Raw genomic sequence first — 25,797 nt, 5'->3', positions numbered from 1 at the left:
AGCTGCTCCCCGCATTCTCCCCTCCCTTCTCACCCAGCCATCTCCTACGCCAGCCTTCAGCAGCATACCCCTCCCCCCCCCCGCTGCTGCGCGCGTATCGCTAGCGTGAGTCATCACGATCACTTTTAGAGTGATCGCGATGTCCAGATTAATCATATTCTAATACTTTGTTTTTACCACTCTTATGTGAAATTCACTCATACGATATGCGTGATTCATATGGGAACGCATTAGTATAACTTAAAGATAGCCGCCCAGTTTGTTTTTACCATTACTGCATGTGACTCAGAATTTGGGAAATAAATAGCGATTCCAAGATGGCGCTCGTGGTCCACGCCGTGGGCACGCGAGAAGTTCTCACCTCCTCTACTTTTTCCGTTAAACTGTAAGTTTAGTTTTTGGTAATTTTTGTACTATTGTAGCCTGTGTACCCCTTGTTCAGATGTGGCATATTAATGGAGTATGTGGCCAATTGCAAGCAAAGAAAATGGGTCGTCCTAATCCCTGCTTAGGCGCCTGCATTCCTGCCCATTGTTCAAAGTAAATTGTCCAAGCTGCAATGCATCTTGCATTACAGCTGCCTGGTGTGCTGTACTGCCTGCTTCTCTCTAAGCTTTGCCTGGACTTTTTAAATGGGCTATCCAGTCATGACGTCACAGTAAATCGCAAGAAATGAGCAGACCTCAAAACACTCACACACTCACTCACTCACTCTCCCCCACACACACACTCTCCCACAACCACAGACACACGCACTCTCCCACAACCACATACACACACACACACACTCTCCCACACACACACACACACACTCTCCCACAACCACATACACACACACGCACTCTCCCACACACACACTCTCCCACAACCACATACACACGCACTCTCCCACACGCACTCTCCCACACAACCACATACACATGCACTCTCCCACACACACTCACACACACACAACCACATACACACGCACTCTCCCACAACCACGCACACAACCACATACACATGCACTCTCCCACACACACGCTCCCACAACCACGCACACAACCACATACACACACACACGCACTCAAACACACACGCCCAACCACGCACGTGCCCAACCACACACACGCCCAATTTTTTGGGCTGTGAGAATAAATACGCTGTCACCAAACACAATGAACACCTCGGGAAAGTTTGTGAAGTCACCCCCAACTTTGAAACCACTTGCTGTTGCAGAGTGTGTGCTGTACACATGGCAATACCTTGACACAGCAGACTGTTGCAAGGAATGCTTTGAGCCTCGGAGTCTGACAGACCTCAGTCTGTACATTAGTTCACCCCGTCTTGGCGCTGCATGAAAACAGGGTGCCCATTGTCTAGCATGAAGCGAGACACTGTGATCGGGGCTGGAGATGCTATTTAGCAATCTGCTTAGAAGATTGTGTTTTATTTATGGCATTAAACATAAAGGAGCACTGGCAACGCTGATAAAATGGATTTCATTTTGAGTAGTGACTAAAACGTTTAAAAAGCCTGCAGTACTGAAACAAGCATTTGCAATGCAATAGGTCTCGCATTTGCAAAAGTTTAAGCTATTGGCATTGTTCATGACAATGTCTTTATCTATTTTATAAAACAAACACATAAATAAATGGCATCATTTACAATGCCAATAGCTAGTGTTGCATTATTATTAGCAATGCCAACGGCTCACACTTTTATAATGCGAGACCTATTGCATTGCAAATGCTTGTTCCCTCTATTTTGGAGGAGTTCGTTTCGGGGGTGGGGGTTTTGGGGGGGATAATTGTGCCTGTTTTCAGGTCCTAAATGCTGAGTCCTACTTTTGTTCTAACCGCTGCACCAATGTGCATACTCTGTCGGACCATAGCTTAGACTAGTTCATTAATGTGCGTATTTCATCCTAATATCTATAGGTTTTTATTAATCTTTTTAAGTGCTTTTCTTCTAAAGTTCATAGTACAAAGTCATTGAATTATTGTTTCCATTCGCTTATTTTATAGTTTTTTGGGGCTCGAAGAGTCCTCAAAGAAAGATGGACCTAAAAACGACAAAGGTTGGTGGGTGTAGAGGTCTCTCTTTGGATCTAAAAGCGATGAAAGTTGGCTGGTTAGAGATATCTCTCTCTTTGGATCTAAAAGCGATGAAGGTTGGTGGGTGTAGAAGTCTCTCTTTGGATCTAAAAGCGATGAAGGTTGATGCGTGTAGAAGTCTCTCTCTTCAGATCTAAAAGCGATGAAGGTTGGTGGGTGGAGAAGTCTCTCTTTGGATCTAAAAGCGATGAAGGTTGATGCGTGTAGAAGTCTCTCTCTTCAGATCTAAAAGCGATGAAGGTTGGTGGGTGGAGAAGTCTCTCTCTGCAGATCTAAAAGCGATGAAGGTTGGTGGGTGGGGAAGGCTTTCTCTTCCTTAATTAGTTCAGTACGGTTTATTTATCATCAGATCTACCTCTCCATGTGAAGGATCTACAACCCGCAGACCGTTCTTTGCACTTCAAAGTCACTTTGGGTTTTCCAACCTTGTACAGAATTTCCGTTAGGAACGAATGTGTATTATGAAGAGGATGATTTTCTGGGGAAATAATGTTCCACCAGAGACACGATGTCCATGTCTATTTGTTATTAATGAAATATGTGCCATTTTGTCTCTTAAGAACGAACCTGTAATATTTTGAATGGGTGCACAGCACCTACAGATATTTTTTCCATGTGCAGTGCCAGAGACATCTTTTATCTGCACCTATAGATCTCTTACCTCGTCAGTGCGCTGTGCCTACAGATATTTCTTACCTAATCAGTGTGCAGCACCTAAAGATCTCTTACCACATCGGTGCATTCTCTTACCTCGTCATTGGGCAGCGCCTACAGATCTCTTACCTTGTCAGTGTGCAGCGGCATTAGATATCTCTTACCTCGTCAGTGTGCAGCGGCTATCGATATCTCTTACCTCGTCAGTGTGCAGCAGCTATCGATATCTCTTACCTCGTCAGTGTGCAGCGGCTATAGATATCTTACTCGTCAGTGCAGTGCCTACAGATTTCTTACCTCGTCAGTGTGCAGCGGCTATCTATATTTCTTACCTCGTCAGTGGGCAGCGCCTACAGATCTCTTACCTCGTCAGTGGGCAGCGCCTACAGATCTCTTACCTCATCAGTGTGCAGCGGCTATAGATATCTCTTACTCGTCAGTGCAGTGCCTACAGATCTCTTACCTCATCAGTGTGCAGCGGCTATAGATATCTCTTACTCGTCAGTGCAGTGCCTACAGATCTCTTACCTCATCAGTGTGCAGCGGCTATAGATATCTCTTACTTGTCAGTGCAGTGCCTACAGACCTCTTACCTCGTCAATGTGCAGCGGCTACAGATCTCTTACCTCATGAGTGTGCAGCGGCTATAGATCTCTTACCTCATGAGTGTGCAGCGGCTATAGATCTCTTTCCGCGTCCGTGTGAAGTGCCTATGGACCTCTCTTACCCCGTCAGTGTGCAGTGCCTAAGGAGATCTCTGAGCTGATGCTCTCAATGCATGGATTGTGCTGATTTAATGAAACTGTTGAGCATTTAATGAACAGACTGAAGCTATGCAGGGCCCCTTTAGAGTGATCGTGTGCCACATGTCGACTTGCATCCTCCTGCTTCATATGCCAGCTGCCACCCTGGGCACTGTGCCAGCTGAAGACCTCTTATGTGATATGCTAGCAGATAGCTTCCCTTGAGGTATTCCAGCTCATGACCCCCTGCCGCCCCTCAGTTTAGCTGTCCCTCATCTCCCAGGCTGTCACTCTCTGTGTTCTCTCTCACAAATTGTGCTTTTCCTTGGATGACTTTTTACTCTCTGTTAGACCTGGCACCTTGGCGTGAGTCTCCCTTCCACTTTTTGTCGCTGTGCTTCATGTGTTTTGCTGGTGTTAGCTGCTCAGAGCACTGTGCCACTGCCAACCAGTGCCACAGTGAAAGTGCTCCCAATTTAAAATGTGTATGTTGGTTGGATTCCATGATTGGCTTATTTGGTTTACTGTCAGACCCCAGTAAAGTGCACCAGGAGTGCCCAGGGCTTGTAAATACAAATGCTGCTGGTGGGCTTGCAGCACTGGTTGTGCCACCCACAGAAGCGGCCTGGTAAAATTTGTCTAAGGTCTGCCATTGCAGAACCTGCATGCAGTCTGGTACTGACATGCTGACTGAGCAAGTGCACCCACTTGCCAGTCCCTAAACCTTACCTTAACTTCATATTAGTCACCCCTTTGGTAGGCCCAAGGGCACGGTGCATTGTAAGCATAGGGTAGGACATGCCCTGATGTGTGTGGCATGTTCGAATAGTGAATTACAGCCATTTTCGTTTTTCACTATTGTAAGGCTACCTGTTCTCCATAGGCCAGAAATGGGCTATTAGAATTGTTACATTCTATGATCCTAACAGACCCAGGGAACATGGTAGAAATTCGAGTTTAGTATGCCTGAACTCAGAATAATAAAATACATCTTTTAGTAAAGTTTATTTTAATATTCTGTGTTTGCAAATGCCACTTTTAGAAAGTTGGTGTTTGCTTGCCTAACCATTTCAGCCCACCTCTGCTATGATGTGTATCTGCCTGTCTGGTTTGTGTGAGTGACAGGGCTGGGGAATTCCAGGAGACAGGCTGGGGCAGCCTGGTGGTAAATAGAGAGATTGACATCCAGATGGGTGGGAGGAGTGCACCTGGACTCTGAATAGGGTTGTGCTCTGCCACCACAATGCTGGTTCCACCTCCTGTGGAGCGGCTGATGTCTCTGCCCTGCACTCTGAATAGAAAGTCAGAGTCATGTCAACAAAGTGCTCAGGAACTGGTTTGGACTGGGCAAAGGCCCCTCTACCCCAGAGGAACAAAGGATTTAGGGATATAAGTATTGGGACCCTGCTCCCAAGAAATTAGATCCTGCTTGACAAGAAGAACCTCTGCCTGAGGAGAAGGAACTGGGAAAGCTGTAAGGAGGAGTACTGTCCCTGACCTGGGGGATTGGCCTGCAGTGGTTGCCTTGCTGCTGAAGGAGAGGAGAAAGACAAAAAAAACTTTATTTCAACTTGTGCTTTAAAAGATCGCCAAGGTCCTGAGTAGAGCTGGCCTCCTGTTAAGAAGTCCCAGGAACAAAAGGACTTCACCCCCAGCTTCCCCCTGAAGTCTGCTGTGAGTTCTGCCCCTCCTAGAGTGCTGGAACCAGTTTTGGGGCCTCTGGGAGCTGTGCCTGCTGTTGGGAAGCTGGCCAAGAAGAAAGAAATCCAAGATCTCCACTTTTTCACGCATCGCCGGCTTAGCGAGAAAATTTCCGTTGCACCGCTCGTTAGCGTGCAGAATTTTATCGCTGAGGACATCGTCGCAGAGCCTGCTGCCACTGAGCCCGATCAGCACTGGGAAAATCATCGCACCGCTCGTTAGCGGACCGAATTTGATCGCTACCAGCCCAAGATCCACGCTTCGCCTGTTAGCGGGAAGAACTCTATCGCTGCGAACTTCGTCGCAGAGCCTGCCGCTGCTGTGTGGAATCGTCACAGAACAAGCCAAGATCATCGCACTGCTCGTTAGCGTGAGTAATTTTATCGCTGCGAAAATCGTCACAAACTCAACCAAGATAACCGCTGGTGAAATTGTCGCCCCGCTCGTTAGCGGGCCGAATTTTGTCGCATTTTGCCTTAGCGTGTACATTTCTACCGGATAAGCTACACTTGATTTTCAACGCTGAAGTGCCGCTAGGAACTTTTTACCGCATCATAAGGTACTGTGGGTTAAAACGGACGCTAAGGCGAATGATTTTGTCTCTTTCCGTTGCCCTCTCACTCTCTCTTCCTGTCTTGCTCTCAGTAGCCATCCCTTCACAAGCCGTGACTGTTCCCGTTGAGAAAGATATCCCTCGAATAGATCATCTACTCGAGTGGCAGAAAGAAGCAGCACTCTCTTGTGCGCCGCTTGGTGCCCTTTGCGCAGATTTTTAGAGCTCAGAAGAAGCTGCCCATGTTAAAAAAAAAAAAAAAAAAAAAAAAAAAAAAAAAAGAAATCAGTGCAAGCAGCGCAATATGCCGAATTCCAGCCACTCGCAGAATCTTGCAGAGTTTTTATGTCCCTTCTCATTCGTCGTCTCTCTTGCACTCAACAGAAGTTCTACACAGAATTATTTGCTGCAGTGATGGCTGGTGGTGGTTTCCAGAGCCCCTTGCCCTGAACTTAATCAGTTGGCTAAAGATGCCCCTCTGTCCCTCCCTGGCTGTTAACATGTGATCTCGGATCACCCCACAGCTGGAAGTGGGAAAGAAAAACTGAGGGCTCTTTAAAAGGTGTGTGACCTGTGTAATTAAGGGTATGGCTTAAACACGTAAACACAATTTCTGTATTTTCCATAGTGTGCCACCCGACCGGTCTTTTGGTTTCTCTGTGAGTTGTCTGTTACTAAATACAAATATATAACACAACTGAAATCCCCCCCCCCAAAATCAGCCAGGCTTATTGGCTTTGTCAATGATTGTTAGCTGTTTAAGATAACTGAGTAACAACAATTTTTTTGTAAATACTTAATATTAAAAATGTTTAAATTCGGAAACTGCAAGACAGAATTTAACATTACTGAGGCCTGTGGGAGAGGTACTGTCGTTCTGAGAGTCCTAATCACTCTACGTATGCTCACTCCGTTAGATTCTTAGGGATTCTCTGCATCTTCTCCATTTGTATATTTTACTCCTAATCTCTTTCCTTCTTCGCACCCTCTTTTCACTCTCTCCTGAATGCACTTCATCGCATAATCTTCACCTCACAACCCCAAACGCACAACACACTCACTCGCCTGTAAGCACTGAATTTTCTTTTACTTTTGTGTTGTCAATATTTCGACAATTGCATACCTCCTTCGCACACATATGCACAGAATTACAATTGCAACTGGCATGTGTGACTACTAATCTGTGTGCTCTGGAGAGAGGCCAAGGATTGGATGATCATGTATTCTGAGAATCTTTTTGTCCATCTGACGGGCACTGTGAGAAACTGGCACTGCTTCCAGCCTTCTTAATTGTGGCGCTTTGTAATCGCCTTGAGGTGACCCAGTACAAAGGTTTCAAGGTTCTTTAATTAATTGCTCAATTAATTATAATCTGACAATCCTCACATGATGATCGATTCACAAAACAGACAAAGGATATAGAAATGGAGAATGCCATAAAATCCATGTCATCTATATCAACATTTAAGATCACAGACAAAACAGTAAATGCAATCGATTCTCCAGGGAGACTCTTGAGAACAAGAGAGAATACAAATAAAGCCAGTCTCACTGGTGACTTGCAGACCCTGCGTGCACCTTGGTCATTGCATTTCATGTGTAAAAATCATTCGAACACTGTGTTAAAAAGAATTTATTTACAATCAATAAATACCATAAAACAAGAACTATGGTAGGTAACCAGCAATTTACATATAATATTAAGAACATGAGAAAAATACTAAAGTCCTTATAGTTTTACAAGGAGGGGAGGAAAAGAAGGGGGGATGGTGAAATAACAGAAGCATAAAAAGAAAATAACCAGTATCCTAAATGTAACAAATCTGAGAAAGAACGTTCTAATCCACATCCTAAAATAAATTAGTGAAACAAAGATCATATAGTAGATATAAGAATGTCCTCTTACATACAATTACAATAGAAAAGCAGAGAGAATTTCTATGGGGTATAGCAATTCTCAGATAATACTTATTTAGTGTTGAACATAACATTTTCGACCTGATTAAGAAATGCTGTGAGGTAACCATAACAGTTTAGCATTATGAGCAGTTAAACATTGAATGGTGTTCATTGTATCTCATTTATGATGTAAGCAAACCGAATCCCACCACACCGTATAAGATAATTTAGAGGATGATTTCCAATTAAAGGTGACTTGCTGAAAAGCAATCGCCAATAAAATAACGAATAACTTCTGTTTAGGGAAAAATGGTACAAAATAGTTGGTTAAAGAACCTAGAAAAATGTAAAGAATGTTAAAGGCAAGTTCTAAATTTAAAAAAAATCTTTCTGATCTGGGACCAAAAAGAAAGTGCCAAAAAGAAAGTGCATTAGGACACCTAAACAGCAGATGCATAAGATCAGCCTCAGGAAAACCACAAGACCAGCAGCTATCCGAGGCATCTGAGGAAAATCTGGAACAGTCTAGGGGGTAAAATACAGTTTATGTTAAAAAAAAAAAAAAAAAAATAGGGATTGACTGATTCTCACTGATCTACAAATTTTATAGATACGTGCCCATATGTTATTCAAAAAAGTAACTTCCTAAATAATATCCAGGTCCTGTTTCCATAAGCACTTCAACTTGGATTTGGTTTGAGAGGGGTCCAGAAGAGAGAATTTTATACATAAATGAAGATTTAGGGCCAGTTTTCAGGAAATCAGTAAATCCAGATGCAAAGGAAACTGAATAAGTGGACTGCTGTAATGAAAAATAAACATCAAGAATAACTTTCATTTATGATAAAAAAAACAAGCATTTACAATGCAATGGTCTCTGCATTGGTAAAGTTAGAGCTATTGGCATTGCTCATGACATTATTTTTGTTTATGTTTTTGTTTTTAAAACATTTAAAGAAACGGCATTGTCCTGAGCAATGCCAATAGCTCTAACTTTAACAATGCCGAGACCGTTGCATTGTAAATGCTTGTTTCTTCTGCTCAGGATGTCCCCATTAATATTAGACATACACAAAGGACTCTGAGTGAGAAATAACTGTCAATCGTATTCATTAGGCTGTTAAACAAGGAATGAAAGAAGATAAGAGAAGGAATGAGAGAAGGAAGGAGTAAAGGAAGGGGTAAACGAAGGAATGATATATGGAAGGGATAAAGGAAGGAATGAGAAATTGAAGGATAGAAGGAAAGAACGAGAGAAGAACGGGGTGATGGAAGGGATGAAGAAAGAAATTAGAGAAGAAAGGGGTAACGGACAGAACGAGAGAAGTAAGGAGTGACGCACGGGAGCCCCATTTGAGCAGACACTTCCTGCTACACCGCAGGCTCCGCACATGTCCCGGGCAAGGATGCCTGGCTTCCTGTGGGCCGCGGTGGTGATTCTGTTGCCTCGGCAGTAAAAGGGGTAGGCTCCCTCGTAATTTTAATATAAAATAAAGGAGGAAATTCACCAGTACACGCCGAGATATGGGGAAATCCAGGAGCTAAGTGTGGTCACCGGCAGCTGCTGCTTCTTGGGGACGCAGTGATCAGTTTCGGCAACACGGCGGCAGAACAGCCGTGGGCGAGCGCGGTCATTGCTGTTACTCATTATCTTAAATGTTTGGCCGCCATTGACAAATCCAATAGTCCGGGCTGGATTTAGCTGTAGAACAATTGTTGTTTTATATATTTTGATGCAATAACAGAAGCTTGGGGAGGAGCCAAAATACAGGTTGGGGCACCCTATCGGAATCGCAGAAATGTAGTTTAGGTGTTTACGCCACGCGGTTAGTCACGCCCCTTTTTTACAGCCCCACCATTTGTCATGCCCCTTAAATCTCACGTCCACTCCTCCTTCCTAGTTTATAATGCCGTTCAGGCGAGGAGGACACCAGGAGATGTCACTTAATAGCGGGGGCGGAGACAGCAGCATTGTGGCGCTTTACAAATGAAGTGCGTACCATAATCCCGTACCAAACATGAGCAGTGTGTTTGTAATCTAGTCAGGGACACTTTTCGCTATGCTATAAATCATCACGGAACAAATATTCAAAGCATTCGAGTGGTGTTGTAGGACGTCACTGCTTGCACTTCTCGCACAGACATTGAAAGACGACGTCACATTTTCCAGTGGGTAAACATAAAGAATAAGTATATGTATTCTAAAATCCATATTAATAAAAAGAAATCCAACTGGAGATGCCGGGGATTGAACCCGGGGCCTCATACATGCAAAGCATGCGCTCTACCACTGAGCTACATCCCCTGACATGAAGACATACTTCCTTTACGATTTTATATAGGAAAAAGTGATGTATATATGTAACTTCGTTCACTAATACGGATCGGTTGTATGTTTTTCATGATTTCACGTCCAGTTCTTGCCCAGGATCACACTGTATGTCTCTGATGCTCACGGGCGCTGGTTCACTGCAGCGCTTCTGTACACAATGTCCCTTCTTTACCATCCATGCGGCGCTGGACACTGCGGCCAGTCTAGGCTTTGTAGACACCTCTCTCCACATTGGGGTGACGGCGACTGCTAGCCGTGTTAGAGGAAAAGCTACACATCCCCGTTACTCCTCCAGTGTCAGCAACCCGCTTCTGCCCCGCCAGCTCCCGCCCTCCTCTCAGAGTCCCACAACCGCCTAACCACAACCTGCCCGGAAAGGAAATTCAAACTGCCACAGACACGTTACCGGGGGGCTCATGAGAAACTATAGGATCTCCCGCGCGCAGGATATTCATCGGTTCACTGCGCAGCTGCGCGTGCAAGGTTAAAGGCCTGAAGTAAGCAGTAGAATCGTAGGACCTGACATATGTACTTGTCACCTGATTTCGTAGTAAAAAACACACATTGTCTCGAATTGGGGTTAAACGAGCCCCTCGCGGCCTGGGGCTGCTGTGTCACTGCACCCGCTGCACCATCGAAAGCTACGCCTAAGCCCCTGGTAGCAGGGTGAACGGGGTATGAATGCTAGGATAGAGTTACATTACGGCCGCGGGGCATAAGGATGCCGAGAGGAGACAAATCTCCTTCCTGTTCTCACTGCGTGGAAGGTGCAGCTAGCAGAGGATTTGATAGAGCGACGATAAGTTGTTTGCAGAGGAGAGTGTGGGACGGAATCACTACATTTGCAGATTACCCCCAAAAACATACGTAGCCAGGTAAAATACGTTCAAGAGTTTCATGTCACTGAGGGAACTTGGCTTCAGTGCATTTAACAGCTAACGTAAAGAAGCCCAATAGGAAAGGAGCACACCACCGCCTTTCTCCGAGGCGAAACAGAAATGCCTCGGAGAAAGGCAGCGGCCATTTCGGATTCGGGGGCGTGTTCTCCTCTTGCCATTGACTGGAGGAGATAATTAGACTTCTTGCAAAAAACACGCCCCCGATCCGAGAAGGACGGGGCCTAATCGGAATGACGGACATCTTCTCCAATGGCTGGCCAGCATTCAATAGGCCAGCCAATGGAGAAGAGTGGAGAAGAGGGGCGGGTGCAAGCCCCTCTTCTCCAAGTCATTAAATCTCGCAAGCGCAGCCTTCGCTAGCCGAGACCTAAAAACGAGGATAAAAAGAATTGGGATAATTATAATCGAGACAAAATTTAGGAAAAGAGATGGAAGAATTATTATGAAAAGTTGAGATACCCACACAAGGCCCCTATCCTTTCAAGTACACCAAAGAAAGAGGACGGTTGTTAAGTTTAATCAAAGAGTTATACCAAAATGGCATTTTCAGAAATGGAGAGGAAGTCAAAGTAATAGGGAGAAACATAGATGTGATCCATGAAACTGTTTTTGTAAAATAGAGTGAAGAAGCAACTTTGTAGAGGAAAAAGCTAGTACCTCTTTCAAAGTAAAGGGAAATCAAAAGGCTTTTCCAAGCTCTAGCCACAATGGAGAGAAGGATGCAGACCGCTCAGAAGGCCAGAGTGCTGCTTGATGCAGGGCAAAAGCTATTTGATAATGATAGAAATTCGGAAAATTCACACCTAATTTGGATCTCTGTAACATAACTAAAGCTATTCTTGGCTTTATATTATTCCACAAAAATCTAATAAGAAGATAGTTAACTTAAATAAACATTTTGGAATATGGTCTGGTAACATAAAAAGAAGATACAGCAAAAGAGGAGAGACCATCATTTTAATAGAGCCTAAGTGGTTCACCAAGCTAAAAATAAAAGATTCCAAGAAGATAGAAAACTCTCTATTTTAGTATTTAATTCTATAAAGTTAATTTTGATGGTATACGGCATAGAACTGGTAAACCAAAGTCCTAAACACTTAATCTTGGCAGTAGTTGACCGTGTATACCCTGTAAGATTAGAAGAGTGATTAAAATTATAATTGAGTGGAAGTATTTCTGTTTTTTCTTGATTTTATATCCTGATACCTGCGAAAATAAAGAAATGTCCTGCAAAAGCGGTGGCAGGAAACTATTAGGAGAGGAAGTAAACAAAAGAATACCTTCTGCATAATGAGAAAATTTTAAATGAAAACCTCCGTAAGGAAAACCAGAAATAGAAGAATTATTACAAATGCGAGAAAGAGCGGGTTCAATCGCTAAAACAAATCATAGGAAGAAAGTGGACACCCTTGTCCAACTCCTCTATGAAGCGAGAAATAGAAAGAATCTCTACCATTGACCAGTACTGATGCACAAGGAGCACAATATAAAAGAGAAATAAGTGCTATAAAGTTAGGACCAAATCCATGCCATTTTAATGTAAGAATGTTCACAAGGAACTTATTCAGAATAGTACATTTATAATATGGAGTAGAAATTATACTCCCAGCTGATTTAATCAAAAAGCAAAAAGAAAATTTTTTCAGGATTATTTCACTTTGCCAAAGAAAACAATTACTTAGTAAGCCTGGAGAGCTTATTTACTTCAGCCGAAGTAAATACAATTTATTACACAAATCACAATTGTATCACAAGCATTTTATATTTTTCAGGCACATAAGAAAAATGGTGAAAAGGTGAGAAAAGATATAATAGAACCCAGTGAGGTGATCATAGCCTACAGAGTGAACATAGTGTTTAATAGGTCTTAAAAAACAATGAGAGGCATATAAGGGTGTAACAAAGGGAGAGCAAAAAAGATTCGTTACACCCTTATATGCCTCTCATTGTTTTTTAAGACCTATTAAACACTATGTTCACTCTGTAGGCTATGATCACCTCACTGGGTTCTATTATATCTTTTCTCACTTTTTCACCATTTTTCTTATGTGCCTGAAAAATATAAAATGCTTGTGATACAATTGTGATTTGTGTAATAAATTGTATTTACTTCGGCTGAAGTAAATAAGCTCTCCAGGCTTACTAAGTAATTGTTTTCTTTGGCAAAGTGAAATAATCCTGAAAATTTTCTTTTTGCTTTTTGATTAACTCAGCTGGGAGTACAATTTCTACTCCATATTATAAATGTACTATTCTGAATAAGTTCCTTGTGAACATTTTTCTTACTTAACAGTAATACCCAGTTCACAGGGACATATGGGTTGCTCTTGTTTTTTATAAATATTTTAATGTTTGAAGCATAAACTCCCAGCTTATGCTATCAAACGCTTTCTAAGCATCAATGGTTATGGCTGCAAGACCAGCTTTAAAAGTAGGAGATTTACTAAGCGCATTGAGAAACAAACTAGCATTATCTGATAAGTCTACCTTTATTAAAACCAGATTGGTCTTTCCAAATAAAATAAGGGAAAAACGACTCCATAAGTTTAGCAAATATTTTATAATTCACATGTAAAGAGGAGATTGGTCTATAATTTTTACATTCTTGGGAATAGACGTATAAGACAAATTGCTTCCTGAAAAGAACCTGAGGTGGTAGAGGAATCAATAAAATGTTTCAATAACCAATATAGATGGGGAAGAAGATGATGAGAGAAATGTAGATAAAATTCCACTGTGAACCCATCAGGGCCTGGTGTTGTCCCTAATTTTAATGATTGTAATGCTCCAGACAATTCAGCAGAAGTAAGACCACCCTCTAAAGAATCAAAATCCAGGTCGGGGGGAGTAATATGAGAAGCCTGACCCAAACATTCTGCAATTGTGGAAGAATGGGGCACTACTTCTGGATTATATTAGGACTTTCCTCGGGAGTATATGGTTGGCTTCCTCGGTAGAGGTAGCATTGAACCGCAATTTAGCCTGTAACAAATTATGCAAATCGGAAGACCATATTGAAGAGAAGTACTGCTGCTCTAAAGTTTTGATTGATGGGGATAATGCATTATGTTCTTGAGCTCTATTGTTTTTCTTAGAGATGTAATTTAAAATAGTCTCTCGCAGATGCTTTAAACGTGTCCCACAATAAAGCAGGTGAAATCTCCTAATTATCATTAAAAGAAAAAACTCTGAAGCAAAAGAAATAAAAGAACTAGAAAATTGAGCATCCTGAAGTAAAAAATTATTGAATCCCCATCTATGTGACAGAGGTCTAGGGGGAACCTAATCCAAGTCAGTGACAACCGTGGCATGATCAGAAAGTACAATTAGAGTAATGTAGGATTGCACAAGACATTGTGAGAGAGATTTTGAGAGAAAAGTGGGGTCTAGTCGTGAAAGTGTACCATAAGTGGCAGAATGAAAGGTATAATTACTAACAGTAGACTTAGACAATCTCAAGGAATCTACCGATTAACTTTTAGAAATGGCAGAGTGAAACTGTTTATACATTTTAAGTGACACAAATTGAACTGACTGTCTATCCAAAAAAGAATCTAAGATTTGGTTACACTCTCCTCCTAAGATAAAGTATGCATCATAACATAGTTAGAGGTATGTTCTCTACAAGAACATTATTATTAACCTATCTACCGGCATCATCTGTTTCTTGCAAAACCACAGTAAGATTAAGAGATTTATTATGCAATACCACAACCGCATTTCTTTTTAGTCACTGAAGGAGAAACAAACGCATGTCCAACCCAGTTTCGTTTACAATTCAGTGCTTCAGATTGAGTTGAATGGGTTTCTCGTAGAAGAACAAGGTCAGAATTATTTTTACCTAAATGCGATAATATTCTCAGTCGTTTAACCAGATTAAGAGACCCCTTAATATTCCATGAAATGACTCGAAATTATAAAAGGTGAATCAAGGATAAAAAAAATTGAGAACGCTAAAACTACTAAAGACTAACACCATCAATATAGAGAGATAAAAAGGAAAAAATGAGGGAGAAAGAAAATAAAAAAGATAATAGAGGAAATAAAAGGAAAAAAGTGAGCGATAAAGAATGAAGAAAATCATGAGAGGCAGAAAAAGAATGTAACAAGAAAAGATGAAAAGCAGAAAGAAAAGACAGTTCATATCCAAAAAGGATGACTGTAATGCCATATCTGAATAAATAACAATAGGAGAAAAACGGGGTGGTGACACACCCAGAAGTGAAGGGATCCACACCACCCCGGACCATACACACTTACAAAATAGGACTACACAAAGAAAACATACACAATTAATCTATAAAAAAAGGACAAGGATAACAATTTAGAACAAACAATATAACATATTAGAGCATTTCCAAAAAATTACACATGATACATATTAATACTTATAGGGAAGCCTTATTGAACTGTCAGAAAAAACCTGAAAAGAGAAAATCATCAACCATTAGAGGGACCACCTCTATCCATAGTAACGAAAGTATGAGATTGTATGAACTTTTTAAGTTCAGCTGGCTCCTCAAATGTTGTAGTGTTATTCTGGAATGTCACCTTAAAAATACAGGGCTGAAAAAGACCATATCTGGCACCAAGAGAATGGAGAGGAGTGTGAAGATTAAGGAATTCCTTCCTTCTGACTGCAGTTGCATCAGAAACATCTTGAGAAAGGAAAACTGTGGCCCAACCAAGTGACTTGATACTTGGCTTTAGCTGCAGAAAGAACGGTCAACAGGTCAGTAAACTTCAAAAGAAGAATGACACACTTGGTTTGACTGGAGACTATGACCATGCAGGACGAGGACCTATCTTGTGCACTCTTTGAATGCTCAGTACAGTAGAGGAAAGTATAACTTACAATTTTGGAAGGAGGAAGGTGAAAAAGGACATGGGATCATTCCCTTCCAATGCCTCCGGAAGGCCATAAATGCAGAGATTATATCACCTGTTCCTGTTTTCCAAATCCTCTGGGTGTTTGTCAAAAAGCCTCCTTCTCTAGACAGTTGATTTTATTTGTTTCCTCGCAAAGGTCCACAATCTGTTGTTCTACCAAAGATGCATGTTCCTCCATCGTTGGCCATTTGTCATCCAAGCGTTGCATCCTGTTATTAGTCTCTTCCATGAAAGGTCAGAATGCACGAATCTCTTCCAGCAATAGTTCTAGTGAAATAGGAGACATGGACTCAGAGGCGCAACTAGAGGCACATATGGGGGGGGCACTAAAAAGTTCAGGGAGGGGGCTGATTCTTCCAGAAATATGCAGAGTGGAGATGCAGGGGCTCTCAGAAGGGGTGAAAACACAACAAAGCCTCATTATCAAGTAAATGGTCTTTTAAAGACCTGTGAAGTACTCTGTTGCGGCTGTGTGTGTGCCCGGGAAGCTGTCTGTCAGGCTGACACACACACGGCAGGGGGGCTGAAGCCCTTTGAGCCCAATGGGCTTTGCGGGCCTGCATGGACTTCTCGGGTGAAGTAGGATCTTGTTTTGGCCACTTAGAAACTGAGGAAGGAGATTGATCTTTGTGTGGAGGGTTGCAGGGAGACCGCATGAGGCACCACAGAATTTGCCATCTCACAAGGAGATTGCAGAGAATCAATTGGTACCACCTTTGAAGCAGAGACAGCAGATTCAGCACTTAATCCAGCAGAGGAGTGAGCCTTAGGAAAGAAAAACAAAATGTGGCTTCCGTAATTTTCTCATAGAAATGAGAACTACAGTATGCCAGTATTTCCCACTGAAGTAATATTTATACACTTATTCAGATGAGGAAGATTTAGTAGAAAGTAACTCCTAATGCTCACCAGCAGGCAAGATAAAAACTGCTCATGAGCCAAAATATCAGAACAAGAACAATACAAACATGTATAGCCTTAGAGCAGTGTTATAAAAGACAAGCAAGGCAATATTATATAAAGCATTGCAACATTAAATATTCCCTTTAAAATAAAGGGCAACTCCCCTGAGGCTCCAGAAAGTCAGTCACAACAAAACCTTCATTAGCAGAAATAAAGTGGACGGGGATGACACACCACTGCCTTTCTCCGAGGCGAAGCAGAAATGCCTCGGAGAAAGGCCGCGGCGTTTCCGGATTCGGGGGCGTGTTTTGCTTTTCTCTCCTCTTGCCATTGGCTGGAGGAGATAATTTGAAAAGTTGAAAAAAACACGCCCCGAATCTGAAAAGGACGGGGCCTGTTAGGAGTGACGGACCTCTTCTCCAATGGCTGGCCAGCATTCAAGAGGCCAGCCAATGGAGAACAGGGGAGAAGAGGGGCGGGTTCAAGCCCCTCTTCTCCAAGTCATTCTCTCTCGCGAGCGAGACTGCGCAAGCGCAGCCTTCGCTAGCCGAGACCTAAAAACTGCTCATGTGCCAAAATATCAGAACAATAACAGTACAAACATTTCTAGCCTTAGAGCAGTGTTATAAAGGACAAGTAAGGGCACATTACATAAAGCATTGCAACATTAAATATTCTCTTCAAAATAAAGGGCAACTCCCCTGAGGCTCCAGAAAGTCAGTCACAACAAAGCCTTCATTATCAAAAATAAATGTAAAAGTCTGCTGAAAGCAACATTACTTCAGGCGCTCCCCAAAGAGCATTGCAGGCAGTTAAACTCTGTCAGCAGGAAACCAGATATAAAATGGCAGCTGTTGTGGAGGAGCACTCTGGATCAGTAAAAACAGTAAAGGAAACTCGCTGCAAAAACAGCACGGCAGCATCACTGTTCATTCTCCTGCAATCTCGAACCTCCTGGAAAAATCAGCGTCCGAAATGCCACTTACCGTTCCGCGGTACGTCAGAGATACCCCGCTAGGCGGCCATTTTAGGTTGCGCCAAAGCCAGGCCCCCCCATTCGAACACTATGAACATGGAATTTAAGACCATATATGTCAAAACAAGCTACTTAGGTGGCCTAATTTCCTGTCTTTCCGACGCAGCATGGTGTGTCATCCATTTAAAGTGCATGTGCTAATAATCCTCCACCCTCAGGGGACATAGAGACCTAACCGTAAGAATAGCAGGAGTGGCCGTCATCCGCAGCAGGTGCGCAGCCCTACCCGGCATGGGCAGATGCCGGAAAAAAGAACTAGTGCTATTCAGCCTCTGCATTAAGCCGCGGCGGCTCCTCCGCTAAGGGGAATGCAAGATTAAGTAAAATGCGAAATAGAAACAGGAACTAAATCGCGGATATGGAACGCGTTAACGTTTATTGCATTCATTGTTCAGGATTCGGTCCGTGTTTGCCAGTAAAGTTAAAGACATGAATATAGGGACCCTTTTCAATGTCTGTTTTTAATTACTGCCGGTCCTGAGACCCACTGGGACCCGACCCACTTAAAGCTCTGGATCACCCCTTCCTCTCCTGGTCCAGGAACCATCGGCCCTTACTTCTACAGGCACCGCTTTGTTTCTCCTCACTTAAGCAGGCACTTTAGACCATGTACCAAAGACACATTACAGCATCTCTCCCTCTTCTAACGGGTCTTGCGTTTAAAATCTGATAATAACTGGCTGGTTCACCTAACACCCCTTTCTTCTCGCCCTTCTGGCGGGATGTTGGCTCCTTTAACCGTCTTGAGCACCTCTCTGGTGCAATGGGACGCGTGGACCGGTCTCTCCCAGCTAAATGTCCTAGCTTTGTGCCACTTTGCACAGTGGCTCTCGAGTACGGAGGATCACAAATACAAAAAAACAATCTAATTACCTGGTAATTCCTCAACCAGGAGGAAAGAATATATAAACCTCATGTGATTGAAGGACCGTTATTGATTAGGAAACTTTGAAAAACAAGAAATAAACAGATCTGTCCTAGTCCTAGACTCTAGGAATTCTGACTCCCCTGGGGAGAGCAGCACCCCTTCCTGGTCCATTATCCTCAGGGGGGCCTATGAGCCCTCCACTCTACATGGCAAACTGCGCCCGCCGGCCTGGGCTCCCCTTCATTGTCCCATGGGGTACTTCCTCTTTATCAGACTAACGCTGAGGTGGAGGGGGTTGCTACCCACTATGGCTGATGCAACAAATAACACCGCTCAAAAATGGAACATAACCTACAGGCTTTAGTACTTATTTTAATAGCTTCTCCAAGCTGCGACACCCATGCAAGCAATGGTTTGCACAGGCTTGCAATTTGATCTGCCACTCGTAATTGAGACCTGTTTAGGAAATATTCAAACGCAAATAGGTGATAGGAGGTACTTGCAAAAAGTCTAGCCACTGGCAATCGCTCGGGGTATCACTCCAACCCATTGTTCTTTTGTCCAACATGCCACCTCAGCTTGGAACCAGTCATATGCAATCAGTCTTGACCCTGCTCCAATTGAAACGTTCCACCCTGAACTACCAAGCCAGGTCCTCCCTGAACCAGAAGACAAGTAGCCCAGGACTAGTTTAGCCCTGATTGGGGCTCGTCAAATTGGTGTAGCTTGATTCTAGTGGCACCGTGAGCCTGGAACCCATGTGTCTGCATACCTGGCGCTCTTAGGGCAGTACATCAAACACACAAAAGGTGGTGGGGGAACACTTGCAGTTTGTCCAAACACTGGCAATCCCTGGGGGTTGATTGTGGAAATCATGGCAGTGATCTAGCAGGACGCCCCCCCCCCTCCCACCCACTCACCCCTGCCCCAGTACACTTGACTCCCCTCCTAAAAGTGCAACAGATTCCCAGGACACCTCACTTTTTCTAAGTTGCACAGAGGTTGTGCGTTTCGCAAGTCCAGTGAGTAGCTAAGTTAAGCTGGTCCAGGTTTTTCTTTACATTATGGCCCTAGCACTCCTGAATTTGAAATGGGATTATTAGGACCACACGTAGCAAAAAACCTGGAGTGGATTAGCTAATTCTACATCAACATGTGAATTTTGGGAGTTCTGGGTGCGCCCACCTATGGCGCCACCCACCATTCTAGCTGGTCATGTTCCCTCGACCATCCGATAGTGCGAGCATTGGGATACGAGTGTCTGCCTAGGTGGTATCCAGGATGGACAGTTACACTGTGGAGATGGTCATGTTTCTCTACCATGTCTTGGGGACAACCTCGGGTTACGAGTGTCTGCCCAGGTAGAGTCCACAATGGACCGTTAAACTATGGAGATCTTCTCATCAGACACAACAGGAAGAGCCTCGGTCTCCATGTCACTCAAGCCATGAGCCATCCCTTCGAAGGCACCTTTTTTTTTTTAATTTTTTTTTTTTTTTTTTTTATTTTTAGTTTTGGGATTACAAGGAAATCTTTCGGGTTCACGACTGTTAATGCACTGATGGTGTGATACAACATTAAACAGCACCTAGAGTTGCAGTATCCACCAATCCTAAGAACCAGTCCTGAGTGGGTGTGAAACGGGCTAAGTGAGGAGCTGGCAGTATCACCACACTCGGGTACCTTGGTAGCCTCATTGCCCAGGTCACTGTTGCAAGGGATGAACAGGTGGCCAAAGACTGCCCTGTGTCTTCGGAGCCGGGGACACGAGTCTGACACAAAGCATTGTATCTGAAAATTGGGAAGAATTGGTAACTTTCCCAGTTCCAAATGATTTACACTGGATTTGGTTGAAGCAGATTTGTTTTGCTCATTGGCCCTAATGTGTAAAAGAAGGAAAAGAAAACCTTGTGAGTTAAAGTAAAATGCCAGGAGACGCCATTGGACACCAATAACTAGTCCCAAGGTGCTACTGAAACAAATGGAATTTCATGCTAGCAATTCACAGCTTGTCTCAAACTCCATATGTAATTGCATTTGTATAGCGCTTACTACCCCTGACGAGGCGTTGAAGTGCTTTTTTTGGCGAGTAGCACGCTACTCCGGGACCCATAGAGGATTAGTGTTGAGTTAGTATAGTGAAACATGCAAGTAACTTTTAAGTGGTGGATAGGTTAGTCCGTTATTTCGATTCGGAAGAATAGCAGAAGGATAAAAGAGGAAAAAAGGTTTGTATTTAGTACTTGTTACCCCTGATGAGGTGTTGAAGCATGCTACTCCGGAAACCCATAAAGGATTAGTGGTGAATTAGTATGGCGAAATATGAAAGTAATTTGAGTGGTGGATATTAGTCCGTTATTTGGAGTGAGCAGGATAGCGGCCGGATAGAAGGGGAAGAAAGGTTTTCATCCATATAGCACCTGTTATCCTTGATGGGTGTTGAAGCACTTTTCTGACGAGTAGCACGCTACTCCGCAACCCATAAGGATTAGTGTTGAATTAGTATGGTGAAACATGAAATTAATTTGAGTGGTGGATATGTTAGTCAGTTATTTGGATTGAGAAGGGTTGGGGAGGGGAAGAAAAGGGAACAAAAGGTTTGCATTTATATAGCGCTTGTAACCCTGATCGGGTGTTGAATCGCTTTATTGGTGAGTAGCACGCTACTCTGAAACCCATAAAGGATTAGTGATGAGTTAGTATAGTGGAATATGGAATTTGAGAAGTGAACATGTTAGTCCGGTATTTTGATTGAAAAGGATGGTGGAGGGATAGAGTGAAGGATTTTTCTTTTTTTTAAATATATTATATATATTATTTTTATTTATTTAGGTCATAGCAGTAGGAGGAGGCTTTTGGATGAGTAAAAAGGGTTTTTGGAGGGGAGGAGTCAGAGGGAAGAGTTTAGAAAGGCTTGTTTTGGGGATCGGTATAGTAAAAGAGGTGTCAGATGATGCAAGGAGGGGTAGAGTAGGAGAGAGTCTAGAAAGGGTTATTTTGGGGGTCATAGTAGTGGTGTGGGGTTTGGGATAAATGAGAGAGTAGATGTATAGGGTGAGAGATAGGGTAGTGCATTGCAAAGAGTAGTAGAAAGTAGTTTGAGATGAGTCAGAAAGTTGGGGTAGAAGATCTATTGAGAGAAGTATAGGCTGGGAAATAGGGTAGTGCATTGGAAATGCCAAATTAGAAGAAAGTGATAAATCTATAGATCCTTAAGTACATTGAAAGTATATAGATGCATATGTAGATTGAATATATTGATAGAGGTACAGGATGAGAAATAGGGTAGTGCATTGGATATGCTTTTTCAGGAGAAAAGTAAAAGACACACAGATCCAAGTACATGGAGGTACATAGATGCACAATGGAAGCAAGTACATGTAGACCAAAGATGATTTTTTTTTTCAAGATAATTATTGTACATGTTTACACAAAGCAATACACAAAGATAGGTACATATCTATAGTGAAAATAAATGCCTATATACAGAGGGATATGCTGTAAATGTCTGTTTGCGTATGGTGCTCATGTGGGGAAGAGCTAATTCTTGAGTAGTTTTCTGAAGATAAGGTGGTTGTCGGTGGATTTTATGTTGGGGGGGGTAAAGAGTTCAATAGTTTCACTGCTTGAACAGAGAAGGATGTGCCACCCATGGTTTTTTTCTTGTATCTTGGGATTTTGAGGCGAGGTGCCCCTTTAGACCAGAGGCTCCTTTGTTGTATGTGTTTGGTGATTTTATTCCTGATGAAGAGCGGTCCCACTCCATGCATTACTTTGTGGGTGATACAAAGCAGCTTGAACGTGGATATTCTGCCAACCGGTAACCAATGCAGGGCTTTCAAGGCAGGTGAGATGCAAGAGTAGTCAGGCAGCAGAGTTCTAAATCCGTTGTAATCTTTTCATGGTCGTTAAAGGTGATCCGTGGTAGAGGCTATTGGTGTAATCGAGTTTGGACAGAACAAGGGAGATGGTGGCTTGGACTTGGTGTGGAAATCCCAAATGAGGGAACATTTGTTGCAGCGTTTTTATAGTGACAAAGCTTGATCTTGCTAGTTTGTCCACTTGGGCATTCATCGACAGCTTGTTGTCCATGGTCATTCCGAGGTTTCTTACTTCCTTCGATACTTTAGGCGGTGATCCCAATTCATCAGGCCAGGCGGCAAGCGAGTTATAATGTTTCCAAACGCAACTGAAACTGCTAGAACCCATTTGTAACTCACCTGCTGTACTAAGACGTTTTAAGGCACGGTCAATTGTCCCGCAGCCTCGCCTTCCAAGGGGCATTCTGGTAAATGGGAAAGTCGAAATTCTTTCCATATTGATTTTGCTCATAAAAACACTGTATATCGTAATTTGACAGCCGAGAATGTTTAACGGAAACCAAGAGGCATGTTTACTGATAGTGTGGCCCTGAGCCGGCACGGTGACACAAAGTAGCAGGAAGTCTTACAAAGGTATTTACATTCCTGCTCAAAAAGCATTTCACTCATGAAAGGCGCCCACCTCTAAGTAAATAGAGCTTTGTGCTGCTTTGTGTCAAGGGAGTGGTACTTGGGTGTAACGTCGGCAGTTTAACGCAAGCGCCTGTACTTTGACACATATTCCAGTTTACTGAGATAGCCAGACTGGGCTTCACTTAAAAATGAATGCCTCTTTGAGGCAGGCACTATTATAAAGAAATGTTTTAACTTCTCCAAACATTTCCTGTGTGCTGCACTGAGAGTAATGTTTAAGAATAGTCTAGACCTAGGATTCTGTTCTGAAAGAGTACACTACCACCACAAATCCCGTACTAGACCACGCCATGGGGCACAGCTGGTGAGGGGCACTAGACCTCCTGTTTGTGCGCCGACGCAAGGCTAGTGAGTAGCAGCAGGTCGTTATTAATAAATATAGCCTGGCAGTGCCTTCTCCTCCTTATCCAATGCAGCACAATTTTTTTAATGTATTGGTTTCCCTGTCAGAGGAAAAAAAACAGTTGGATCATTTTGACCACCACAGGGCACGAAACATGTCGACCTTTTAGTTACTAGGGTACATTATTACCCCGCTAGTAACAACAACCTATGTTTTTTTTTTTTTTTACTCTGACAGGGGAACTAACACATTAAAAAATAATTGTGGTATCCCCTAGCCAGTTTTAAATACTCATTCACACACTCACCCTTCACGACCCCTCTTACGACTCGCACCCTCACTCATATGGCGAAAAAAAAAAAGAAAGATCTCTGCTAAAGTGACCCTTCTGTGGACCCGTAGGGCATTGCAGCGCCAGCACTACGAGGATCAGCGCCCAATGATGAAGCATGCCATCCCCTGGGAAGTGTGAGGGCAATAAGAGACAAAACTTGTGATTGTCTCATGTTGAGAAAATAGAACCTAGAAACTCATATCTTCACCCACCTTCTCTCTGGACACTAGTCGTGTCTCAATAGGAACAGTAACCCAAATCTTGAATTAACACTGTAAATATATAAAAGACAAGAATTATGGTTTTGTAAAGGAATGATTGAACATTATTTAATGTTGATTTGATTGTAAATTACTCAAATGCTTGTTGACAGACATTGCAGAGACTTTCTTTTCCTTGCACTACATAATGCAACCATAACACCAACCACAAAGGCTCCCTGCATGCCCAAGCTGATGAGCAAAGCTCCAGTTTTGGGGAAGTTCAAAAATATGATCAAATATTCCTGAGGTCATGTTCTATAGAGCCCAGAAGTTTGTGGGGGGCTGTTGTACCCCCATAACACTTAACAAGCATTTGCAATGCAATAAGTCTTGCATTTACGAGAATTTGAGCTATCAGCATTGTATATGACAATGCAAATACGACACCTTCAAAAAAGAACAAACTGCTTGTCAAGTTGACAAACAAATGCTTTTATTCTGTAAAAGTGCCCCATGCCACGTAGCTGCACCACTTTTAAACACAGCACATCTAAACGAAGGACAAAGTTACCTTTAACACATCTTCCCAGCTATAAAGCATTAGCTTCAACTATGGAAGCATGGATTTAAAATTCATCTGACAATGGGAAAGGTGATTATTTTGGGGTCCCACCCCAACTTAAGGTGAGGACCCAGATGATAACCTATGAAGGGAAAGCGCGCCGCGCGGAATGATTTTGTGGTGGCCCTATCCTACCAGGACCACCACAGGCTGAGTTATGGGCACAAATGTATTTTGAATAAAGGGCCCTGCAAAGCATTATGGGACGAGTTTCCCTAATGCAGTGAATATTATAGTATTGGCTCCCCTGCTGAGTCGGGGAAGAGGAGTAGTAAAGTTTTCCTTTTTTTATTTCCTTTCTGCAGCTCCCAGCGCGTTTCTCTTTTTTGAATGGGCGCACAAAAAAAGTATTTTTGTCAAGATGACAAAGCAATGCTTTTTTTTGTAAAAGTGCCCCATGCCCGTTTTCACAATAATGTCGGCTGTCCCTGAGTCAGCTGTGTCTAAAGAAAGGGGAGGGCCTGCCATTGAAAAAAAAAAAAAAAGTGTTGCAAGAGAGATTGACGTGCCTGCAGCAGCAGGGCAGAAAACCATTTAGCAAAATAGTGCTCGGAGGCTGTAATTAAAGCCTACCGAGTAACGACGCATGTAACCGGGGCTGTCGCAATGGAAGGTTACAAATTGAGACACGGCGGTACTACTAAGCCTCTTGACCAATGAAAAGCCAGTTTCCAAAGGACAATCACACAAGCCAATGGAAGCAAGCATTTGCAATGCAATCCGTCTCGCCATTGGGACCTTGTGTGTATTGAGCTATGCAGCACATTAGCCTGGGTGCGGAAACATCTACTGTTCTTTAACATGGAGCGAAAGTGAGCACCAAACTGCGTCACACGCCAGGTATGGGAACACATGGAAAGAAATATTGCCTTTCAGTTGGAAATGGTATAGTCCAAAGCTCCGTTTTTGATGTAAAATCAGAGGCTTCGGAGGTCATATCACTGAAAATACAAGAATTGAAAAAAAATTGTCTACAGGTGCTTGTGGAAGACCATTTCTATGGACTGGAATCTAGAGAATGCTAAAGCAATTCTGCTATTTTACTGACCTCTGCTGGTCATTTTCTATCAAGATCGTTAAATCGAGGCAGTTGAACAGAAAACAAAGTCCCTAAGCGGAAGCAGACAAGTTCTAGGGCTGATCTTCAGAGTCCACAAAGTACATACACATACAAGTATATAATAACTGTACTAAAGTATATACAAGA

General features: G+C 42.9%; 1 protein-coding gene and 1 non-coding gene across 6 annotated transcripts in view; one reads left to right on the top strand and one right to left on the bottom strand.

Annotated features, from left to right (window-relative positions):
* LOC146782899 (UDP-GlcNAc:betaGal beta-1,3-N-acetylglucosaminyltransferase 9-like) overlaps positions 1-25,797 on the top strand; it is a 242,393-nt gene that overhangs the window by 44,433 nt on the left and 172,163 nt on the right. The window lies entirely within an intron of this gene.
* Positions 9,880-9,951, bottom strand: TRNAA-UGC (transfer RNA alanine (anticodon UGC)). The gene has a single exon. It is a non-coding gene; the product is annotated as a tRNA-Ala (tRNA).

The sequence above is a fragment of the Triturus cristatus genome, chromosome 12 (assembly GCF_964204655.1).
Source record: "Triturus cristatus chromosome 12, aTriCri1.1, whole genome shotgun sequence".
Lineage (NCBI taxonomy): Eukaryota > Metazoa > Chordata > Amphibia > Caudata > Salamandridae > Triturus > Triturus cristatus.
The sequence above is the reverse complement of the archived record's forward strand: the minus strand, read 5'-3'. Positions and strand labels throughout refer to the sequence as shown.